General features: G+C 43.1%; 1 long non-coding RNA gene across 1 annotated transcript in view; it reads left to right on the top strand.

Moving 5' to 3' along the window:
* Positions 1-18,855, top strand: part of LOC141053623 (uncharacterized) — a 41,344-nt gene extending 22,489 nt beyond the window's left edge. Inside the window, exons 2-4 of the long non-coding RNA XR_012221235.1 lie at positions 16,046-16,215; positions 16,593-16,794; positions 18,412-18,855. This is a non-coding gene — a long non-coding RNA (uncharacterized lncRNA). The remainder of the gene's footprint in view (positions 1-16,045; positions 16,216-16,592; positions 16,795-18,411) is intronic.
* The last annotated feature ends 331 nt before the right edge of the window (positions 18,856-19,186 follow it).

Raw genomic sequence — 19,186 nt, forward strand, 5'->3', positions numbered from 1 at the left:
AACCCATTTGTGCCAGGCTGGAGTGGCATGGATTTCATGTGGGGCATCAGGTATGTAAATCAGGTGTTAGATCAGTGGCACAAAGCCATTTAACCCCTTCAAAATAGCTGTTACTTATTCAAATCTGTGAAAATGGGTGATTTGCCCACTTTGATGCCAGTTCTGATGCCGATAACCCATTTGTGCCAGGCTGGAGAGACATGGATTTCATGTGGGGCATCAGTAGGTATGTAAATCAGGTGTTAGATCAGTGGCACAAAGCCATTTAACCCCTTCAAAATAGCTGTTACTTATTCAAATTTGTGAAAATGGGTGATTTGACCACTTTGATGCCAGTTCTGATGCCGATAACCCATTGGTGACAGGCTGGAGAGACATGGATTTCATGTGGGGCATCAGTAGGTATGTAAATCAGGTGTTAGATCAGTGGCACAATGCAATTTAACCCCTTCAAAATAGCTGTTACTTATTCAAATCTGTGAAAATGGGTGATTTGCCCACTTTGATGCCAGTTCTGATGCCGATAACCCATTTGTGCCAGGCTGGAGAGACATGGATTTCATGTTGGGCATCAGTAGGTATGTAAATCAGGTGTTAGATCAGTGGCACAAAGCAATTTAACCCCTTCAAAATAGCTGTTACTTATTCAAATCTGTGAAAATGGGTGATTTGCCCACTTTGATGCCAGTTCTGATGCCGATAACCCATTTGTGCCAGGCTGGAGAGACATGGATTTCATGTGGGGCATAGGTAGGTATGTAAATCAGGTGTTAGATCAGTGGCACAAAGCCATTTAACCCCTTCAAAATAGCTGTTACTTATTCAAATCTGTGAAAATGGGTGATTTGCCCACTTTGATGCCAGTTCTGATGCCGATAACCCATTTGTGCCAGGCTGGAGAGACATGGATTTCATGTGGGGCATCAATAGGTATGTAAATCAGGTGTTAGATCAGTGGCACAAAGCCATTTAACCCCTTCAAAATAGCTGTTACTTATTCAAATCTGTGAAAATGGGTGATTTGCCCACTTTGATGCCAGTTCTGATGCCGATAACCCATTTGTGCCAGGCTGGAGAGACATGGATTTCATGTGGGGCATCAGTAGGTATGTAAATCAGGTGTTAGATCAGTGGCACAAAGCCACTTAACCCCTTCAAAATAGCTGATACTTATTCAAATCTGTGAAAATGGGTGATTTGCCCACTTTGATGCCAGTTCTGATGCCGATAACCCATTTGTGCCAGGCTGGAGAGACATGGATTTCATGTGGGGCATCAATAGGTATGTAAATCAGGTGTTAGATCAGTGGCACAAAGCCATTTAACCCCTTCAAAATAGCTGTTACTTATTCAAATCTGTGAAAATGGGTGATTTGCCCACTTTGATGCCAGTTCTGATGCCGATAACCCATTTGTGCCAGGCTGGAGAGACATGGATTTCAGGTGGGGCATCAATAGGTATGTAAATCAGGTGTTAGATCAGTGGCACAAAGCCATTTAACCCCTTCAAAATAGCTGTTACTTATTCAAATCTGTGAAAATGGGTGATTTGCCCACTTTGATGCCAGTTCTGATGCCGATAACCCATTTGTGCCAGGCTGGAGAGACATGGATTTCATGTGGGGCATCAATAGGTATGTAAATCAGGTGTTAGATCAGTGGCACAAAGCCATTTAACCCCTTCAAAATAGCTGTTACTTATTCAAATCTGTGAAAATGGGTGATTTGCCCACTTTGATGCCAGTTCTGATGCCGATAACCCATTTGTGCCAGGCTGGAGAGACATGGATTTCATGTGGGGCATCAATAGGTATGTAAATCAGGTGTTAGATCAGTGGCACAAAGCCATTTAACCCCTTCAAAATAGCTGTTACTTATTCAAATCTGTGAAAATGGGTGATTTGCCCACTTTGATGCCAGTTCTGATGCCGATAACCCATTTGTGCCAGGCTGGAGTGACATGGATTTCATGTGGGGCATCAGGTATGTAAATCAGGTGTTAGATCAGTGGCACAAAGCCATTTAACCCCTTCAAAATAGCTGTTACTTATTCAAATCTGTGAAAATGGGTGATTTGCCCACTTTGATGCCAGTTCTGATGCCGATAACCCATTTGTGCCAGGCTGGAGAGACATGGATTTCATGTGGGGCATCAGTAGGTATGTAAATCAGGTGTTAGATCAGTGGCACAAAGCCATTTAACCCCTTCAAAATAGCTGTTACTTATTCAAATCTGTGAAAATGGGTGATTTGACCACTTTGATGCCAGTTCTGATGCCGATAACCCATTTGTGCCAGGCTGGAGAGACATGGATTTCATGTGGGGCATCAGTAGGTATGTAAATCAGGTGTTAGATCAGTGGCACAAAGCAATTTAACCCCTTCAAAATAGCTGTTACTTATTCAAATCTGTGAAAATGGGTGATTTGCCCACTTTGATGCCAGTTCTGATGCCGATAACCCATTTGTGCCAGGCTGGAGAGACATGGATTTCATGTGGGGCATCAATAGGTATGTAAATCAGGTGTTAGATCAGTGGCACAAAGCCAATTAACCCCTTCAAAATAGCTGTTACTTATTCAAATCTGTGAAAATGGGTGATTTGCCCACTTTGATGCCAGTTCTGATGCCGATAACCCATTTGTGCCAGGCTGGAGTGACATGGATTTCATGTGGGGCATCAGGTATGTAAATCAGGTGTTAGATCAGTGGCACAAAGCCATTTAACCCCTTCAAAATAGCTGTTACTTATTCAAATCTATGAAAATGGGTGATTTGCCCACTTTGATGCCAGTTCTGATGCCGATAACCCATTTGTGCCAGGCTGGAGAGACATGGATTTCATGTGGGGCATCAGTAGGTATGTAAATCAGGTGTTAGATCAGTGGCACAAAGCCATTTAACCCCTTCAAAATAGCTGTTACTTATTCAAATCTGTGAAAATGGGTGATTTGACCACTTTGATGCCAGTTCTGATGCCGATAACCCATTTGTGCCAGGCTGGAGAGACATGGATTTCATGTGGGGCATCAGTAGGTATGTAAATCAGGTGTTAGATCAGTGGCACAAAGCAATTTAACCCCTTCAAAATAGCTGTTACTTATTCAAATCTGTGAAAATGGGTGATTTGCCCACTTTGATGCCAGTTCTGATGCCGATAACCCATTTGTGCCAGGCTGGAGAGACATGGATTTCATGTTGGGCATCAGTAGGTATGTAAATCAGGTGTTAGATCAGTGGCACAATGCAATTTAACCACTTCAAAATAGCTGTTACTTATTCAAATCTGTGAAAATGGGTGATTTGCCCACTTTGATGCCAGTTCTGATGCCGATAACCCATTTGTGCCAGGCTGGAGAGACATGGATTTCATGTGGGGCATCAGTAGGTATGTAAATCAGGTGTTAGATCAGTGGCACCAAGCCATTTAACCCCTTCAAAATAGCTGTTACTTATTCAAATCTGTGAAAATGGGTGATTTGCCCACTTTGATGCCAGTTCTGATGCCGATAACCCATTTGTGCCAGGCTGGAGAGACATGGATTTCATGTGGGGCATCAATAGGTATGGAAATCAGGTGTTAGATCAGTGGCACAAAGCCATTTAACCCCTTCAAAATAGCTGTTACTTATTCAAATCTGTGAAAATGGGTGATTTGCCCACTTTGATGCCAGTTCTGATGCCGATAACCCATTTGTGCCAGGCTGGAGAGACATGGATTTCATGTGGGGCATCAGTAGGTATGTAAATCAGGTGTTAGATCAGTGGCACAAAGCCATTTAACCCCTTCAAAATAGCTGATACTTATTCAAATCTGTGAAAATGGGTGATTTGCCCACTTTGATGCCAGTTCTGATGCCGATAACCCATTTGTGCCAGGCTGGAGAGACATGGATTTCATGTGGGGCATCAATAGGTATGTAAATCAGGTGTTAGATCAGTGGCACAAAGCCATTTAACCCCTTCAAAATAGCTGTTACTTATTCAAATCTGTGAAAATGGGTGATTTGCCCACTTTGATGCCAGTTCTGATGCCGATAACCCATTTGTGCCAGGCTGGAGAGACATGGATTTCATGTGGGGCATCAATAGGTATGTAAATCAGGTGTTAGATCAGTGGCACAAAGCCATTTAACCCCTTCAAAATAGCTGTTACTTATTCAAATCTGTGAAAATGGGTGATTTGCCCACTTTGATGCCAGTTCTGATGCCGATAACCCATTTGTGCCAGGCTGGAGAGACATGGATTTCATGTGGGGCATCAATAGGTATGTAAATCAGGTGTTAGATCAGTGGCACAAAGCCATTTAACCCCTTCAAAATAGCTGTTACTTATTCAAATCTGTGAAAATGGGTGATTTGCCCACTTTGATGCCAGTTCTGATGCCGATAACCCATTTGTGCCAGGCTGGAGAGACATGGATTTCATGTGGGGCATCAATAGGTATGTAAATCAGGTGTTAGATCAGTGGCACAAAGCCATTTAACCCCTTCAAAATAGCTGTTACTTATTCAAATCTGTGAAAATGGGTGATTTGCCCACTTTGATGCCAGTTCTGATGCCGATAACCCATTTGTGCCAGGCTGGAGTGACATGGATTTCATGTGGGGCATCAGGTATGTAAATCAGGTGTTAGATCAGTGGCACAAAGCCATTTAACCCCTTCAAAATAGCTGTTACTTATTCAAATCTGTGAAAATGGGTGATTTGCCCACTTTGATGCCTTTTCTGATGCCGATAACCCATTTGTGCCAGGCTGGAGAGACATGGATTTCATGTGGGGCATCAGTAGGTATGTAAATCAGGTGTTAGATCAGTGGCACAAAGCCATTTAACCCCTTCAAAATAGCTGTTACTTATTCAAATCTGTGAAAATGGGTGATTTGCCCACTTTGATGCCAGTTCTGATGCCGATAACCCATTTGTGCCAGGCTGGAGAGACATGGATTTCATGTGGGGCATCAGTAGGTATGTAAATCAGGTGTTAGATCAGTGGCACAAAGCAATTTAACCCCTTCAAAATAGCTGTTACTTATTCAAATCTGTGAAAATGGGTGATTTGCCCACTTTGATGCCAGTTCTGATGCCGATAACCCATTTGTGCCAGGCTGGAGAGACATGGATTTCATGTGGGGCATCAGTAGGTATGTAAATCAGGTGTTAGATCAGTGGCACAAAGCCATTTAACCCCTTCAAAATAGCTGTTACTTATTCAAATCTGTGAAAATGGGTGATTTGACCACTTTGATGCCAGTTCTGATGCCGATAACCCATTTGTGCCAGGCTGGAGAGACATGGATTTCATGTGGGGCATCAGTAGGTATGTAAATCAGGTGTTAGATCAGTGGCACAAAGCCATTTAACCCCTTCAAAATAGCTGTTACTTATTCAAATCTGTGAAAATGGGTGATTTGACCACTTTGATGCCAGTTCTGATGCCGATAACCCATTTGTGCCAGGCTGGAGTGACATGGATTTCATGTGGGGCATCAGTAGGTATGTAAATCAGGTGTTAGATCAGTGGCACAAAGCCATTTAACTCCTTCAAAATAGCTGTTACTTATTCAAATCTGTGAAAATGGGTGATCTGCCCACTTTGATGCCAGTTTTGATGCCCAGAACCCATTTGTGCCAGGCTGGATTGACATGAACTTGATGTGGGGCATCACAAGGTTTGTAAATTAGGTGTCAGATCAGTGGCACAAAGGCATTTAACCCCTTCAATACCATGCCTCAGTGCCCACTTTGATGCCCATTTTTGTGCCAGCCTTCTATTTTTTTAATCTGTTTTTAAGTGTATTCACTAAAGGACACATGATTGCATATTATTATATACTTAGAATGTTTTATTTTTATTGAAAAATCTGAAAAAAGCAGAAATTAAAAATTAGCCGAATCAGAAACTGCCGAATAAGAAACCAACTTCAGCTTCGTGTATCTGCCCTTATATTATGTTGTTAACCCTTTATTGTGAGGATCTTTGTGTGCATGCAGAGCGGCCGCTGCCTGTAGGAATGAAAATAGGTTTGATCTACTGTGGCAGCCGTTAGGATGTGGCCAGGTAAGATGGACGGACACATGGCTGGAGGGACGTATGGATGGTCAGATGCATGGATGGAGGGACGTACGGATGGAGGGACGTACGTGTAGATGGAAGGATGGTTGGACACAGAGATGAACATATCGCCGGTGCAGTTGCACCAGGGCCCCAAGCAGGAGGGGGCCCAGGAAAAACTCATGGCAGCGGTGGGATTATGTGGTGATGTGGGGGGGCGGGGTTATGTGTGGTGATGTGTGGGGGGCGGAGCTACTGTGCAGGGGGCGGGATTAGCGAGTAATCATGATGCCTCTTATATATATTAGCTGAAGAGCCCGGTATTGCCCGGGCATAGTAACTAACTGTGGTTAGTTATAGCAAATTATAATTATCCTCCATCCCATAGTCCCGTGCCCATATACCCATCATACATCCTCCATCCCATAGTCCCGTGTCCATATACCCATTATACATATCCACGATCCCATAGGCCCATGCCCATATACCCATCATACATATCCTCCATCCCATAGTCGAGTGCCCATATACCCATCACACATATCCTCCATCCCATAGTCCCGTGTCCATATAACCATCATACATATCCACGATCCCATAGGCCCATGCCCATATACCCATCACACATCCTCCATCCCATAGTCCAGTGCCCATATACCCATCACACATCCTCCATCCCATAGTCCCGTGTCCATATACCCATCATACATATCCTCCATCCCATAGTCCAGTGTCCATATACCCATCACACATCCTCCATCCCATAGTCCCGTGTCCATATACCCATCATACATATCCTCCATCCCATAGTCCAGTGTCCATATACCCATCACACATCCTCCATCCCATAGTCCAGTGCCCATATACCCATCACACATCCTCCATCCCATAGTCCTGTGTCCATATACCCATCATACATATCCTCCATCCCATAGTCCAGTGCCCATATACCCATCACACATCCTCCATCTCATAGTCCAGTGCCCATATACCCATCACACATCCTCCTTCCCATAGTCCCGTGTCCATATACCCATCATACATATCCTCCATCCCATAGTCCCGTGCCCATATACCCATCACACATCCTTCATCTCATAGTCCCGTGCCCATATACCCATCACACATCCTCCATCCCATAGTCCCGTGTCCATATACCCATCATACATATCCTCCATCCCATAGTCCAGTGCCCATATACCCATCACACATCCTCCATCCCATAGTCCCGTGTCCATATACCCATCGTACATATCCTCCAACCCATAGTCCCGTGCCCATATACCCATCACACATCCTTCATCCCATAGTCCCATGCCCATATACCCATCATACATATCCTCCATCCCATAGTCCCGTGTCCATATACCCATCATACATATCCTCCATCCCATAGTCCCGTGCCCATATACCCATCATACATATTCGCCATCCCATAGTCGAGTGCCCATGTACCCATCATACATATCCTCCATCCCATAGTCGAGTGCCCATGTACCCATCACACATCCTCCATCCCATAGTCCCATGCCCATATACCCATCATACATATCCTCCATCCCATAGTCGAGTGCCCATATACCCATCATACATATCCTCCATCCCATAGTCGAGTGCCCATATACCCATCATACATATCCTCCATCCCATAGTCCCGTGCCCATATACCCATCATACATATTCGCCATCCCATAGTCGAGTGCCCATGTACCCATCACACATCCTCCATCCCATAGTCCCATGCCCATATACCCATCATACATATCCTCCATCCCATAGTCGAGTGCCCATATACCCATCATACATCCTCCATCCCTTAGTCCCATGCCCATATACCCATCATACATATCCTCCATCCCATAGTCCCATGCCCATATACCCATCATACATATTCTTCATCCCATAGTCCCATGCCCATATACCCATCATACATATCCTCCATCCCATAGTCCAGTGCCCATATACCCATCACACATCCACCATCCCATAGTCCCATGCCCATATACCCATCATACATATCCTCCATCCCATAGTCCAGTGCCCATATACCCATCACACATCCTCCATCCCACAGTCCCGTGCCCATATACCCATCACACATCCTCCATCCCATAGTCCCGTGCCCATATACCTATCATACATATCCACCATCTCATAGTCCCGTGTCCACATACCCATCATACATATCCTCCATCCCATAGTCCCATGCCCATATACCCATCATACATATCCTCCATCCCATAGTCCAGTGCCCATATACCCATCACACATCCTCCATCCCATAGTCCCGTGCCCATATACCCATCATACATATCCGCTATCCCATAGTCCCGTGCCCATATACCCATCATACATATACTTCATCCCATAGTCCCGTGCCCATATACCCATCATACATATCCTCCATCCCATCTTCCAGTGCCCATATACCCATCATACATATCCTCCATCCCATAGTCCCGTGTCCACATACCCATCAAACATATCCTCCATCCCATAGTCCCATGCCCATATACCCATCATACATATCCTCCATCCCATAGTCCCGTGTCCACATACCCATCAAACATATCCTCCATCCCATAGTCCAGTGCCCATATACCCATCATACATATCCTCCATCCCATAGTCCAGTGCCCATATACCCATCACACATCCTCCATCCCATAGTCCCGTGCCCATATACCCATCATACATCCTTCATCCCATAGTCCCATGCCCATATACCCATCATACATATCCTCCATCCCATAGTCCAGTGCCCATATACCCATCACACATCCTCCATCCCATAGTCCCGTACCCATATACCCATCACACATCCTCCATCCCATAGTCAACCATTATGACATCATAATGAGCGGCGGGGCTTGCAACCTATGATGAATCAGCTTCGCCATGGCAACCATTGTGACATCATAATGAGGGGTGGGGCTTGATGCGCACACACTTTTTCCCCAGTATGTAGACAGGGGCAAAATTGTTTGGTGAATTGGAACGCGCGGGGTTAAAATTTCGCCTCACAACATAGCTTAGGACGCTCTCAGGGGCCAAATCACACACACTTGAGCTTTATATATTAGATACACCCCAGTGTCTGCTCAGTGATGTGTGTGTAATAAATATATATATCCCAGCAAAGAGCAAACAGATGAACGGCATACTAGGGCACACAAATCACCACATTAACAGATGGAGCTATTTATCTGAAGTATTGCAGTATATATTTCAGTCAAAAAACGGAGGTGCTTGCATGAAAAAACATGAATATTTCAATGTGAAGCGAAAAAAGAAGAAATATGCAGCACTCACCGATATAGCTGAAAATCTGTGCGTCTTTATTTCACATAAATACCATCAATAGATATGTGGACATGCAGGACGTTAGAGGAATGCTAGGGGAGGGAGGTGCCGGACAACGGCCGTTTCGCGAGTAATCAGCTATATCAGTGAGTGCTGCATATTTCTCCTTTTTTCGCTTCACACACACACACACACACATATATATACAGTATATATATATATATATATATATATGTATTATTCCAGTGTCAGCCCCAGTGATGTTTATACCCCAGTGTCTGCTCCTGCGCTGTCTGGCTCCAGACATAAGGAGGCATCCAGCGGTAAGAGGAGTGTGTATGGCTCCAGAAATCGCGGGGCAGGAGTGCGGCAGAATCGCGCATGCGCATAGTGCTATCCGGCGCCATTTTACACATTTGCAGTGTGTCTTCAGCAATATGGCGCCGGACAGCGCGGTATGGGCATGTGCGTACTCCAGCCGCACTCCTCCCCCAGCCTCCAGCAGAAAGGGACAGCGCTGGAGCACAGGAAAGAAGGGTGAGTATAAATGTTTTTGTTTTTTTGTTTTTTTTGCATGTGTGCAGTTTAATAGGAGTGAAGGGGACCATACATATCAGGATAGGGGCGTGAGAGGTAGCATGCATATCACAATAGGGGGTGAGGGGACCATGCATATCAGGATAGGGGGTGAGGGGACCATGCATACCAGGATAGGGGGTGAGGGGACCATGCATATCACGATTGGGGGGTGAGGAGACCATGCAAACCAGGAAAGAGGGGTGAGAGGACCATGTATACCAGGATTGGGGGGTGAGAGGACCATGCATACCAGGATTGGGGGGTGAGGGGACCATGCATACCAGGAAAGAGGGGTGAGAGGACCATGCATACCAGGATAGGGGGGTGAGAGGACCATGTATACCAGGATAGGGGGATGAGGGGACCATGTATACCAGGATTGGGGGGTGAGGGGACCATGCATACCAGGATTGGGGGGGTGAGAGGACCATGCATACCAGGATTGGGGGGTGAGGGGGACCATGCATACCAGGATAGAGGGGTGAGATGACAATGCATACCAGGATAGGGGGGTGAGGGGACCATGCATACCAGAATGGGGGGGTGAGAGGACCATGCATACCAGGATTGGGGGGTGAGGGAATCATGAATACCAAGATATGGATGAGGGGGTACCATGCATAGCAGGATTGGGGGGTGAGGGGACCATACATGCCAGGATAGAGATGAGGGGGTACCATGCATACCAGGATGAGGAATGGAGTGCCGTGCATACCAGGAGTTGGGTGGGGGTGGTGAGAGGACCATGCATACCATTACAGGCATGAGGGGGCCATGCATAGCAGGATAGGGATGAAGGGTACCATGCATACCAGGATAGGAGGGGGCAGCACATACCAGGATGGGAGACCATATACCAACAAAAATGCTCGCCACTCGGGCGTGGAACGGGTTCATAGCTAGTGTGTGTGTGTATGTGTATATATATAAACCCCAGTGATGTTTATACCCTAGTGTGAGCCCCAGTTGTGTGTATATATACCCCAGTGTGAGCCCCAGTGATGTGTATATATACCCTAGTGTGAGCCCCAGTGATTTGTATATACCCTAGTGTCTGCCCTAGTGATGTATATATACCCCAGTGTCTTCCCTAGTGATGTATATATACCCCAGTGTCTGCCCCAGTGATGTGTATATATATACCCCAGTGTCAGCCTCATGTGATGTAGTGTCAGCCCCCTCTCCTGTGTACACCCCGGAGTCGTTGTATCCTATGTGAAGTATACAGAATAATAAGAGTATATAATATTGTGCTGTGTATATATAGTATATACTGTAGAGATGTTTATATAGTGTGGAACCCACACTATATACAGTGGCACAACTCTACAGTATATACATAGCTCCACACTATACTCTTTAGCATAGTATATAGTGTGACGCTGTATATATAATTGTTTTTAGCATGTATTGTGGGGTTGTATATGCTGTGTATACCTCTCCTGTCCTTTTATACTGGTGTATTATTCTGTACATATACAGGTGCATCTCACAAAATTAGAATATCATCAAAAGTTAATTTACTGTGATAATGACTTTTGGGTTTTCATTGGCTGTAAGCCATATTTATCATCATCATTAGCAGAAATAAACTCTTGAAATAGATCACTCAGTTTGTAATGACTTTATATAATATACAAGTTTCACTTTTTGTATTGAAGAACTGAAATAAATGAACTTTTTGGTGATATTCTAATTTTGTGAGATGCACCTGTACACTGCACCATACCACTTCTCCTGCCCTGTATATATGCACTGGATAGGTGATAAGTTTTGAATCACTGGGGATCCTACTGCTGGGCAGGGCTGTGGAGTCTGTGAGCCAAACCTCCGACTCCTCAATTTCCATGACTCCGACTCCACCAAAATGGGCTCTGACTCCGACTCCATGACTCCACAGCCCTTCCGAGGCTGTGAAGTTGGTAAGTCAAACCTCCGACTCCTCATTTTCCATGACTCTGACTCCACTAAAATGGGCTCTGGCTCCACAGCCCTGCTTCTGGGACCCCCTCTTCCCAAGAACCGGAGCTCTGAATAGCACCATGTAAATGGAGCTGTGGTCGATCATACCCAATGGTGCACCATTCATATGTGGCTCTTCAAATGACTCCTTAAACTCAGTTGAGGGGCAGAACAAAGAATAGGAAACATTCACTGTTCGGGGAGGGTGAATGTTACAGTATGTGGGCCGGTGCGGTTTGTATGGCAGGGTTGTTTTTTTATCCCAGTCCGACCCTGGCTAATAGCGATGCTGGAGTTGGTTTCTTATTCGTCCAGTTTCTTATTTGGCATTTTTTAATCTGTTTATAACAAGTTTAACAACAAAAAACGCAACAAGAAAAGTGAGGTGCCCTGATGTGAAGACACATAATGCTCCACTCAGGCGTTGTTTTATTGCACTTCTGGAGTGGTGTTTACATGTAATTCCTCTGCCTCGTCTCATACTCCGCTGCCTTCATTGTTTTCGAGCGTTGCTTGCATCAGTCTTTGGTGAAAAGAGACCTGCCAGCAGCTCCAGTGTTTTATGGCGCGGAGGTCACTTTTCAGTAAATCTGAGAGCCTCCTTCTGGCTCTCGTAGACTTGCATTGGACTCTTGTGATACAACTTCCAGCCAGTCAGAAGTTATGGTCACAAGATGGCACTGCAGGAACGGAGTGGTGTCGGTAAATGGTGGAGCCGCCGGAAGGGGACTATAAGAAGAGGGCAGGGGTCTTACATTTAAAGCGTCGCTCCAGTACTGAAAAAAAAAAATAATTCTGGTGTAGGGCTTTAAAAGCAGCTGCAAAAATTATAAAACTGGCATACATTTCCATTACTAACACTCGGTCTTGATGTTAACTGTGAATTTTAACAAATTACAGCTGCCATCAACCCCAAGACCAACTACCTGATTTCCACCACACCACTGCAATCAAGAAGAGCCAATTTAAGAGCCATATTTAGCACATCTAATGTGAAGCGCCAATTCTGGGGCGGCTGTTGGTTGGTATTTTTAGGCTGAGAAGGGCCTAATAACCATGAACTTTCCCAGCCTGGTATCAGCCCACAGCTGTCTGCAATATCTTTGTTGGTTATCAGAAATAGGGATGATCCCATGTTTTGTTTATTAGGTTAAACTAAGCTACATACACTGTAGTGCCACATGAAAGGCAATAAAGGGTGCAAGTTTTATATGTTGGGTGGTTGTGACATTATTTATCTGCAGAATATCTGTTCTATCTAATATCTTTCTGTCATATACTGTATCTATAGCTTTACATTTTTTTTATTCCTTGAGATGATTGCGTAAAAATCGGAATTCAGTCAGATGGTCTGTGTGCCATCTCATTTTGTTCTCGCTCTCATTGATTTGCATTGGCTAATCGACTGTATCCTATCCGGTCTGAGATTATAGACCTCCTTTAAAATGTGAAGCTGAGACAGAACATGACTTAGCAGGTGGTCCTGCTTCAAAAGCTCCAAGTGGAAAAACCCACACCTCTGGCAACCTAGCTGGGACCTTGCTTCCTTTCTGGCAGGATGAACCTCCTGCTGGGAGGCGGCTGCCGTGGAGCTGGGACCGAGGTGGCAGGCTCGCTTGCAGAAAGCTGACAGTGGCAGGAGTGAGGTGATGCTGTGGGCCCTGAGCTGTGAAAAGGTGGTGTGAGGTTGCAGTAGGACCCGGTCTTTTACAAAATGTCGAGAGTCCCCGAACTTGATATCCTTTTTGCTTCTGTGGACTCCGGAAAATTGGCACAGATGCGCAAATTGACATCTTGGCTCCCGAGACCTCGTCTCCCGAGATCTAGAGTGATTTTATGTATGCATGCAATTTTTCCTGCTAAAAAGTAGCAAAACCAGTAAAAGACAATTTTGGACTTTGCACAAAACTTGAATTAAATTTGCCATTTTGCTGAATTTGGTGCAAAAAAGCATCAGCTAAAAATGCAAGCTAAGAAAAGTAACTTAAAAAAACACAAATGATGAATCGGGCTTAGTGGTCTTCAGGAAAGCCTCTTCACTCTTCTGGACCGGTCACTTTCCTTCTCTGGGGCTTATTACAATATGATATCTCATATTGAGGTTTGATGGCATGTCTGCTTATTATATTTTAAAGGGGTTAATCATTACTTAAAGGGGTATTCCCATCTCCAAGATATACTACATATTGGTATAGGGGATAATAATATTATCAAATACCTCCAATTAGAAATGTAGTATAGCTCTTCTGTTTCACCATGTCGCTTACCTCATGCGCAGGGTCGACATTAGGATCATGCAAACTCGGTATTTCCCCAGGGGATCCCAGCCAGTGGCATGCCGCTAATGGCCAGGTCCGGCTCCGCCCCCCCCATTCCCCTCGCATCGTGCATTCAACTGTATCGGCATCAAAGTTGCCGATACAGTTGAAAGCAATGATGGAGGAAAGAGCGCTGGATGATGCTCCCTCCCCCATCATTCCTCCTCAGCGGGTGCGATGACATCACTTCATCACTTGCCATGCTGTGTCGGGCAGTTGAGCTGCTGAGTAGACGCACTGCAGAGACCAGAAAGCAAGGAAATGAGAGGTGAGCATTTTTTTTTTAATTGGTGAGTACGTGGTAACCATAATACTAGAGGTCTATGGGGTGTGCATTATACTATATGTACTTTATGGGCCTGTATTAAACTCTATGGGCCTGCATTATACTATATATATGCTATATAAACACTATATGTGGGCTGCATTATACTCTATTGAAGACAATGGGGAGTGCATTATGTTCTATATGGTGGCTGCATTTTACTCTGGGGCTGCTTTATACTATATATACTATATGGGGACTGCATTATACTCTACCGAGGACTATGGGGAGTGCATTATACTATATGGAGGACTATTGCGTGCATTATAGTACATAGAGGACTATAGGATGTGTATTATACTATATAGAGGACTATAGGGAGATTATTATACTATGTGGAGGACTATGGGGCATTAATATACTATATGGGGTGTGCATTATACTATGTGGAGGACTACAGGGTGCATTATGCTAAACAAGCAAATTGCGGCCTATTCATCGAGTGATTGTTTAAGGTGGAACAAAAATTATTGTTCTCAGCAGTATATTGCTGATGTAAGCTGCATATAAGCTGATGAAAATATGATACTGTATGGGGATAGATTAATCTACTAGTGATTGTTTTGGGCCTATAATTCTTCCTCAGCCGGTGTAAAGAGGCCGGGAAACAAGCATTGAATGACTTTAATATTGTCAATCGCCCATTTTTATTTACCTCAACTCAGCGCATGTAAATGCAACCAAAATGTTTCTGTGTGCCGATGCAATAAGTGAGTATTTGGGGCCCCAATTTAAACTTTTTGCCCACGGCCCCATTTTGTCTAAAACCAGTTCTCCCCATGTGAAGGACATTGCAGTAGCCTAGATATTCATGGTTTCGACCACTAACATCTAACTAACTGTCACTATATGAGTGGTTGTAACTGTGGATGGGTAAGCGACATGCCTAATCGGAAGAACTATATTTACTTTCTAATTGGAGGTATTTGCTAATAATATTATTATTACACCTACTACATATCGAGATAAGATCTTAGAGATGGGAATACCCCTTTAAATAGTGAATTCATATTTTTCTTCAACATCTGATCAGTGGGTGTCAGGTCTCAAATCTCCACTGATCTGATATTAATGAGGATATGCCATCATTAATTAAGTGCTCTATAGCCCCTTTCATTTTTGACTGTTACCATTGCAAAGGTTTTGATTAAATAGTTTGGAATGAAATAATCTTATTTTTCTCATATTTGTAGAATAAGACATACATCAAGTGCTTTCTAGCCAGGGACACCTGCCTTAAGATTTCAGACAAGGTATTATTGTAGTGGGGGGTCAGCAAATCATTCAGATTTAAGAAGATTCATCATAGGGAAATAAAGGGCTTTTTGTTATGAACACCTGTACATGTAATATATACCCATTAACTATATATAATACTGTATATTCCCACTAGTATCTCCTCACCTAAATATGTGATAATTGCATTTGATTCTTTTTTATTTTTCTGTATTTTCTTCTGAAGTGTACCGTAATTTATGTGGTTTCATTGTTCTTCTCTCCAGGTGTTTGGCCAACCTTTTGGAAGAGGACGTACCATATCAACGGTAGATCTACCGCTGGGCTCTCGGATGGAAGAGGAGTATGAAGAAGGACCAGCTACTAAAAATATGTGATGTGCCCGCTCACCAGGATGGGATTTTGGGCTTGGGTGGATTGGACTACCTGTGATCTGGTTAGCAAAATATGTCAAGCATAATTTAAAGCTGATCTGTATCCAGATGTCACAATATAAACATCATGCATAAATAAATCCCTTTGACCTCATGGGGCTGTTGTTCTTACTTTGAATGTCAACAACAGAATGGTCGTGTAATCCTGATATTAGGTTGAGCATTTCATGAGTGCAGGCATGGCTGTACTCATGAAATGATTTTTTTTTTTTTTTTTTAAATATCAAAGAGGAAAACTTTGATTATACAGCCATTCTGACATTGATTTTCAAAGTCAACACATCAGCCTCATCGGGTATAAAATACATGCAAATTGGATTATAATTACTGGTGACATATTACCTTTAAACTTTGATTATAATCACTTATTTCATTCTAGATCGTGTCACAAGACCCTTACCATTGGGCATGGAAGAGAGACGGGAACGTCCATTACAGCTGGGCAGTACGTTTGCTTCAAGAGGAATAATGCTGCATCTTGCTCATTTTGTAGCATATTTCTGTAGGAAGATGCTGAAAACATCTAATGCCGTACAGACTCGCAGGAGGATACCAAACGAGCAGATCCATACTCATCTCTAGTAAGTGTAATATTGGTCTGGCAAAAGGGTTTCAAGATATAAACGTATAGTTCAAATCTAAAACGAATTTCTCCCTTAGTGATAATTTATAAGGAAAAGAACATTGCTAGATGAGGAACATAGCTGCTGGACCAACAAGGAGAAGAACATTGCCAGATGGGGAATCCAGATATTCCAGAGGTATAAGGTAACGTTTCGACCCTTTCCTGGGTCTTTATCAAACCTTACTGGAAAGAAAATATACAAAATATAAGATAAATATGCAGAAGATAAACATCTATTCTATTATTTCTAAACACTGTTTTTCGGTGATTCCTTTGTATCCCCGTTCATACTGCACCCACACACACACACGATACACCATTTGAGAGGTAAACTTGCTCCCTTCAGCAAGAAAACAGCCAAACAAACCACACATTCACAATTTTATCACTAAATACAGTTTAAACATTCATTTTCATAAACCTGCAGAAAGACACAATGACCTGCAGGTGGCACCTCAACCGGAAAACATTTTTTGGCCTCTACTTATTGTTAAGTTTAAGTGGTCTTTCTCGGGAAAGCCCCTCAGTATATTGGATGGCCTCGATCGAGTCAGGGTGGACAAATGAACACAGACACGAGTATCTGAATTCAAGTCTCGCATCTAATCAAACATGTCCAGCTTATATTCACTGCTGGAAGGGCATACACATTAGGTCGTCTTTGTGCTCTGCCCATATCAGGACTTGTTATTGAAATCATTTATTACAGTAAAATATCCTGTCATGCATATGTCAGCAGTTCATCACAAATAAGTCCATTTTATTTATTGTATTACCAATCTACATATATAAATACCTGTCTGTGTTCATCAGCCCATGAAATACATTTACATTTGACCAGCTTGCTTTTTCTGAAATTGCCTGCGCCCCTGACGACCAATGTGCGAAAAGTTTGCACGAGTCAAGGTAGTTCATATAAATTACAGAAATCACAATACAAAAACCACAGTACAATAAATCCCTTAGGTGCTGTACAAGTATATACATGTGACAAACAAAGGACAAATAAAAGGATCCCACATTATCTGAAGAATCTGACTTATAGGGTCTTGAGAGCTTCATAATAAATTTTAACTGAGTGATCAAATATCATAGTGACGTCTCTAAGATATTTGATCACTCCGTTAAAATTTATTATGAAGCTCTCAAGACCCTATAAGTCTGATTCTTCAGATAATGTGGGATCCTTTTATTTGTCCTTTGTCACATGTACATACTTGTACAGGATCTACGGGATTTATTGTACTGTGGTTTTTGTATTGTGATTTCTGTAATTTATATGAATGTTTATCTTCTGTATATTTTTCTTATATTTTGTATATTTTCTTTCCAGTAAGGTCTAATAAAGACCCTGGATAGGGTCGAAACGTTACCTTATACCTCTGAAATATCTTGATTTTTCAACCGGTGAAATATTATTTTGGTGATTGAAATAAATCTTCTTTTGCAACAATATATGAGACTTTGAGTGCGACTCTTTATCTTTTGGATTACGTTTTGTGGAATAATTACACGTTCAGTCAGCACATTTTTATAGCAAGGGTGCGCGTCTTTTTTTTTCTTCTATTGCCAGATGGGGAACATGGTTGTTGGACCAACAAGAAGAACATTGAGGAACATAGTTGCTTTATCTACAAGGAGAAGAACGCTGCCGGACGATGAACATAGCTGCTGGACCTACAAGGAGAAGAACATCTACAAGACATGGTGGATGAAGAACTGGATAAAGAAGTATTCTTAATTACCACAGACAACACACACTTACCCTATATACTGTACCCACACAAATTCACACATTATATGCTGTACACACATACTTGCTGTTTTTTCACAGTTGTTATATTTTATAGTGGTAACCACCCTTAGTATGCCCAGAGGAAGGGCAGTACAGCAACCATGGAGTCCCTATAGGTTTCCTCCACTGTGGGTTTTTCCTGCTTTGCTGTACGCTGTTGTGAGTGATGGGAGGTAACCAGCACATAGAATATATAATAAACTTCACACTATTTAAACTCTCCATGAAGTGTCTGAGTCTTTATTTTATACTGTGTGGAAGCAAACCATTTAATTACATAAAAATATAGTTGATCTGAGATGTGAGACTTGATTCCAGTTGTGTGCCATGCTTTTTTTACTGAAATAATCCAGAGAAATCTTTGTTTTATGCACAAAAATAGTAAGTCTACAAGATGTATAGATATCCAATTAAAGGGAATGTATCATCCAAAAAAACATTTTTCCAGTTCACCACCTGACAGCACCATGGAGGACGTCCTTCATATCCTCATTGGGACAGGAAACAACGAGAGGTTAAAAGGACCCTCCCCTTACCACCCTTCCGTGTTTTT

Source organism: Dendrobates tinctorius, unplaced genomic scaffold (assembly GCF_039654945.1).
Source record: "Dendrobates tinctorius isolate UK_male_01 unplaced genomic scaffold, ASM3965494v1 ptg000166l, whole genome shotgun sequence".
NCBI classification, from domain to species: Eukaryota; Metazoa; Chordata; class Amphibia; order Anura; family Dendrobatidae; genus Dendrobates; species Dendrobates tinctorius.